This window comes from Pongo abelii, chromosome 5, assembly GCF_028885655.2.
Source record: "Pongo abelii isolate AG06213 chromosome 5, NHGRI_mPonAbe1-v2.0_pri, whole genome shotgun sequence".
NCBI classification, from domain to species: Eukaryota; Metazoa; Chordata; class Mammalia; order Primates; family Hominidae; genus Pongo; species Pongo abelii.
In genome coordinates, this window is record NC_071990.2 from 28662987 (window position 1) to 28668759 (window position 5773).

The 5773-nt window shown below is 39.5% G+C and overlaps 2 non-coding genes across 2 annotated transcripts; one reads left to right on the forward strand and one right to left on the reverse strand.

The window, feature by feature from the left end:
- Nucleotides 1-3930: 3930 nt before the first annotated feature.
- TRNAF-GAA (transfer RNA phenylalanine (anticodon GAA)) lies at nucleotides 3931-4004 on the reverse strand. Its single transcript has one exon. It is a non-coding gene; the product is annotated as a tRNA-Phe (tRNA).
- A 713-nt stretch (nucleotides 4005-4717) lies between these two features.
- Nucleotides 4718-4790, forward strand: TRNAF-GAA (transfer RNA phenylalanine (anticodon GAA)). The gene has a single exon. It is a non-coding gene; the product is annotated as a tRNA-Phe (tRNA).
- Nucleotides 4791-5773: the final 983 nt, after the last annotated feature.

The following is a 5773-nucleotide window of genomic DNA, read 5'->3' on the forward strand; positions in this document are numbered from 1 at the left end:
TGGGAGGCGGAGGTTGCAGTGAGTGAGATCATGCCATTCATTTCCAGCCTGGGCAACAAGAGTGAAACTCTCTCCAAAAAAATAAAATAAAATAAAAATAAAAAATAATAAAGTAAAAAAAATTTTTTTAAAAAGTTTGCTCCTCTATGTTCTTGAACCCTGGTATTTATCATTATTTATCATGATTAGGGCTGTGTTCTTTGAACTACATAGGAAGATGAGAAGAAAATCCATTTCCTGACACCAAATTTCTAGTGACTGTTAACTCTTTCTCATTCTGATTTACCCATATATGAGCCTTTGCCAACACTCATAAAATAACACTGATCCCTTGTAGAACTGGCAGAAAATAGCAGGTTATATGGCAGACTTGCCTTTCAGTTGGCTGATGGAATTTCCAGAATAAAAATAGGAATCACTGAATGCTAGGTTTCACTGAATAAGAGACAAGAGAAGTGTTACACACAAAACTGGTGTGTGTGCATGTGTTTGACTGTCTGTGTGTGCATGTAAATGCTAGGGAGATTATCCTAGCTCTTTGATGCTGTAGAAGTAATATTAGGACAATTTGCAGAAACACTCCATCATTATGTCATGTTGCACCCAGAGAAACCTGGATGTCTACTGGATTCTTGGGAATTCATCATAATATGAAGGTCTGCTTTTTTGTTTGCCTCTTGAAAAGGAGAGAATTTTAAATAATTAAATATCTGTAGCTCTCTTCTGACTATCTACCAACAACACGACTGAAACACATTTTTTTTTTTGTAAAAACTGTAGGATGAACTTATTTAACACAGAATTCCTCTGAAGAATTAAACATTTAATTCTGAAGACAGAACACCCTCGTGTGATACATACTCAATTCAGAAAACCTAAAAATATATAAAGTATCTGTTTAAACCTGCACTGTCCAATATGGTTACCATTAGCCACATTGGCTATTGAATGCTTGAAATTGCCCAGTCCAAGTTAAGAGTGTTGTAAGTGTAAAATATATATCAGATTTGGCCAGGCACAGTGGCTCGCATCTGTAATCCCAGTACTTTGGGTGGCCGAGGTGGGCGGATCACAAGGTCAGGAGTTCGAGACCAGCCTGACCAACATGGTGAAACCCCCATCTCTACTAAAAATACAAAAATTAGCCTGGCGTGGTGACACACACCTGAAATCCCAGCTACTCGGGAGGCTGAGGCAGGAGAATTGCTTGAACCTGGGAGGCAGAGGTTGCAGTGAGCCAAGATCGCGCCACTGCACTCCAGCCTGGGTGACAGAGCGAGACTCCTTCTCAAAAAAAAAAAAATATATATATTATATATTACATATTATATATAATATGTAATATATAATATATTACATATTATATATAATATATAATATATAATATATTATCTATTATATATATTATATATATTATATATTATATATACATACACACACCAGATTTCAAAGATGTGTAATACTATTTTTTAAATATAAAATATCTCACTAATAATTTTATAATTGATAGCTTCTTAAAATAAGTTTTTGGATATACAAAGTGATTTAAATATATTATTGAAACTGGACATAAAAGATAGCAACAACAAACACTGGGGACTATGGGGAGGGGCGGGAGGGAGGGCAGAAAGATTTGAAAAACTACCTCTTGGGTACTATGTCTACTACCTGGGTGATGGGATCAATTGCACTCAAAACTTCATGCAATTTACCTAGCATCATGTATTATACCCATGTAACAAACCCGCACGTGTACCCCCAAATCTAAAATAAAAGTTGAAATTACATAAAAATATAAATATTGACTATTTTTTAATGCAACTACTGTAAAAGGTAACACTACAAAATGGCTGTCATTTATAACTTGTATTATCTCTTGATTGGACAGAATTGTCTAAAGACAATGTTATCTATTTAGGTGCTGTTCTGGGAGAATCCCAGAGGCAGAGAACATGGAGCATGATCTGCCACTAATTAAGTTTCATGCTGTGAGTGGACTTGACAGAATGCATTTCTATGCATGATCTCCTTTGATCTTTACAACATCCCATTTTACAAAATCATTATTAACATCATTTTTAAGCCATTGAATGGCAGACAAATCATGCTTGAAATTGCCCTAGGCCCTCCATTTCAACAGAATGTAAAGGAATCTTCATTGCGTTAGGCACAAAAACATTCAATGTTACTGTTTGTCTAGTCAAATATTTCTTAATGGAATAAAACACAAGCTTCTGAGTTGAGAAAGCCTCAGTGAAAGGACAAAGTATCTGATTCCCAGTTTCTGTACAGTCAATGTCCCTACCCTGAGGTTACTTCTCATTTGGTACTAAGTTTCCTTTTGCAACTTGCTGCAGTTCTGATGGTGGAGTATTGTAGATTATTGTCTCCTCACAGGGTATGCAGAAGTTAGAGAAAAACAACACTGAAACTGAAGCAGTAATTTGAAAGAAAAAAAATCAAAATGACCAAAAAAAGACCTATTATCCCAAGACAGAATTTCAAGAGAGGAGTTGAAGTGAAAAAGGGAAAAGGGGGCACATGCACCTTAGTCTTGACTTTGCTGCCCATTTGCTTTCATTTTCAGTATTCTAGAGCCCTTCATGAATGTTTGATAGAATAATTCATATAGAAATACATATAGTTCTTTTTTCCTGGATACAAACATGGAAACAGCTTAAGATTTGGAAGTTCTAGACAAGGTTGCCAGGCTAAAGAAATGTCTTCTCAGCAAGAAAATTTAGAATGTTCTTGTAACTGGGCCTGGTGCGATGGCTCCCGCCTGTAATCCAAGCACTTTGGGAGGCCTACCTAGGCAGGTGGATTGCTTAAACCTAGGATTTAAAGACCAGCCTGGGCAACATGGTGAAACCCACTGTCTACAAAAAAATACCAAAAAAAAAAAAAAAAATTTAGCCAGGCATGGTGGTGCTCGCCTGTAGTCCCATCTACTCAGGGTGCTCACATGTGGAGTCACTTCAGCCTAGGGAGGTTGAGGCTGTAGTGAGCTCTGATTGTATAACTGCACTCCAGCCTGGATGACAGAGTGAGACCCTGCTTAAAAGATAAGAAGGAAAGAAAGAAAGAAAGAAAGAAAGAAAGAAAGAAAGAAAGAAAGAAAGAAAGAAAGAAGGAAAGAAACAGAGAGAAAAAAAGTTCTTCTTACAGCAGTTTAAAGATGGAGTTGACTCAAGATACAAACCCGGGTTTTTCTAATTTCAAAATATTTCTTGCATACACCACACCCCCATATACATGCTTATACAGTATAATAGTTACTTCACTGTATGTTTCTTTTTTTCATATTTCTTGTGATTTAAAAATATCCCTCTCCCAATACATATAAATAATATCAAATCAAAAATGACTTGTAAATGCCACAGCATATAGCACGTTGGAATTTCTTAGGTTTTAAAACTAATAACTTCCTAAGTTTAAGACTTTAAATAAGGACGGGCCCAGTGGCTCACGCCTGAAATCCCAGCACTTTGAGAGGCCGAGGCGGGTGAATCACCTGAGGTCAGGAGGTCGAGACCAACCTGACCAACATGGCGAAACCCTGTCTCTACTAAAAATACAATAGCCAGGCATGGTTGCGGGGGCCTGTAATCTCAGCTTACTCGGGAGGCTGAGACTTGAGAATAGCTTGAACTCAGGAGGCAGAGGTTGCAGTGAGCCAAGATCGCGCCGTTGCACTCCAACCTGTGCGACAGAGTGAGACTCCGTCCAAAAACTTTAAATAATTTATGTAATGACAGCACTTCATGGAAGACTTCAGTAGAATATACAAAGGAGAGAGTGATACAAACTTGTACATTACCTTTATCAGACTTTCAAAAACTCCCCAAAATTGGAGATACGTACGCTTCTGGGATTGGCGTACAAGTGCTGTATAAGGGAGTGATAATTAGGCAGAACTCAAAAGATGCTGGCTGAAACCCGGGGTTGAACCAGGGAACTTTAACATCTTCAGTCTAACGCTCTCCCAACTGAGCTATTTCAGCTACTCTAAGCACACACCCTTAGTCATTTCTTCAAAACATAAAAACCGTCATTTGTAGAGTGAGTGTATTTTGTAATGCCTAATTCTGTTTTGTTCAATATCAATACAAAAATTAGCCAGGGGTGGTGGCGTGCGCCTGTAATCCCAGCTACTAGGGAGGTTGAGGCAGGAGAATTGCTTGAACTCGGGAGGTGGCGGTTGCAGTAAGCCGAGATCACGCCACTGCACTCCAGCCTGGGCGATAGAGGGAGATTGTCTAAAAAAAAAAAAAAAAAAAATTAAATGACAAGAAAAGAAAGAAAAGAAGGATCTCTTATGTCCTCCAGTACATTCTATCTCTTCCTTAGAGTTTTTAAAATTGTGGTCTGCACACTGGTGCGTAACAACTCTTTTTTGTTGTTGTTTTCGAGACAGGGTCCCGCTCTGTTGCGTGGGCTGGAGTGCAGTGGTGCAATCTCGGCTCGCGGCAACCTCTGCCTCCCCGGCTCAATGGATCCTCCCACTTCAACGGAGGGAGAGGGAGTCTAGCTCTGTCGCCCAGCCTGGAGTACAGCGGCGCGGAGTAGCTGGGATTACAGGCGCGCGCCACCACCCCTGGCTAATTTTTGTATTGATATTGAACAAAAAAGAATTAGGCATTAGGAAATACACTCACTTTACAAATGAAGATTTTTATATTTTGAAGAAATTACTAACAGACCGCCCTTAAGAGTAGCCAGAATAGCTCAGTTGGAAGAGCGTTAGATTGAAGATCTACAGGTCAGTGGTTCGATCCCGGGTTCCGGCAGGTTTTTTTTTTTTTAGTCTTTTTTTTTTTTGTTCTGCCTAATTATCACTCCCTTATACAACACTTGCACGTCAATCCCAGAAGGGTATATATCTCAATATAAGAAATTCTTACGTTAAGTCAAAAGTGTAAAAACATTGGACTTCTCTGCTTAGACATAGAAACAAATTTAGAGGTTTACAGAATTTCAGAAACAACCCTCTCTGGAATGAGAAAATTGCTGAGGCCGACGATGACTTGCAAACTGAATTTTAATAAAACCTTTTCTAAGTCTTAACAGTTTTCAAACTCAATCTCCTATTCTGAGAGTTGAGGCTTTCTATTTTTAGCCAAAATACGGTGGGAGGGTCAATTAGGATATATTTTTCGATTATTTCCTCAAAAAAAGTTTTAGATTCTCTTACAGACTTTTTTCTCCCCTTGTAAGGTCTGAGCCTTCTCAGACAGGAAACAACATTCCTCTACTCTAGGTTTATCCCTGCCACGCGTCTCTCCCCAGCTGGGCGCAGCCTCAGCCTATGCTGCAAAAATGTTTAAAGGTGAGCATATAGAGAAGGAAAAAAAGAAAAAAAAATAGAAAGTGATGTGGAAAGATCTACATATGAATCACAACACAGTGTTTAAAATGTGCGTAAACGGGTCTAGGAGTGCGCTGCACTATTGTGAAAAGTTCGCTCTGAAAGCTGGGCGCAGTGGCTCACGCCTATAATCCCAGCACTTTGGGAGGCCGAGGCGGACGGATCACTTGAGAGCAGAAGTTGGAGACTATCCTGGTGAAAATGGTGAAACCCCGTCCCTACTAAAATACAAAAATTAGCCGGGCGTGGTGGGGGGCTCCTGTAATCTCAGCTAATCGGGAGACTGAGGCAGGAGAATCGCTTGATCCCAGGAGGTGGAGGTTGCAGTGAACCGAGATCACGCCACTGCACTGCAGCCTGGGCGACAGAGCGAGACTCCGTCTCAATAAACAAAAACAAAAACAA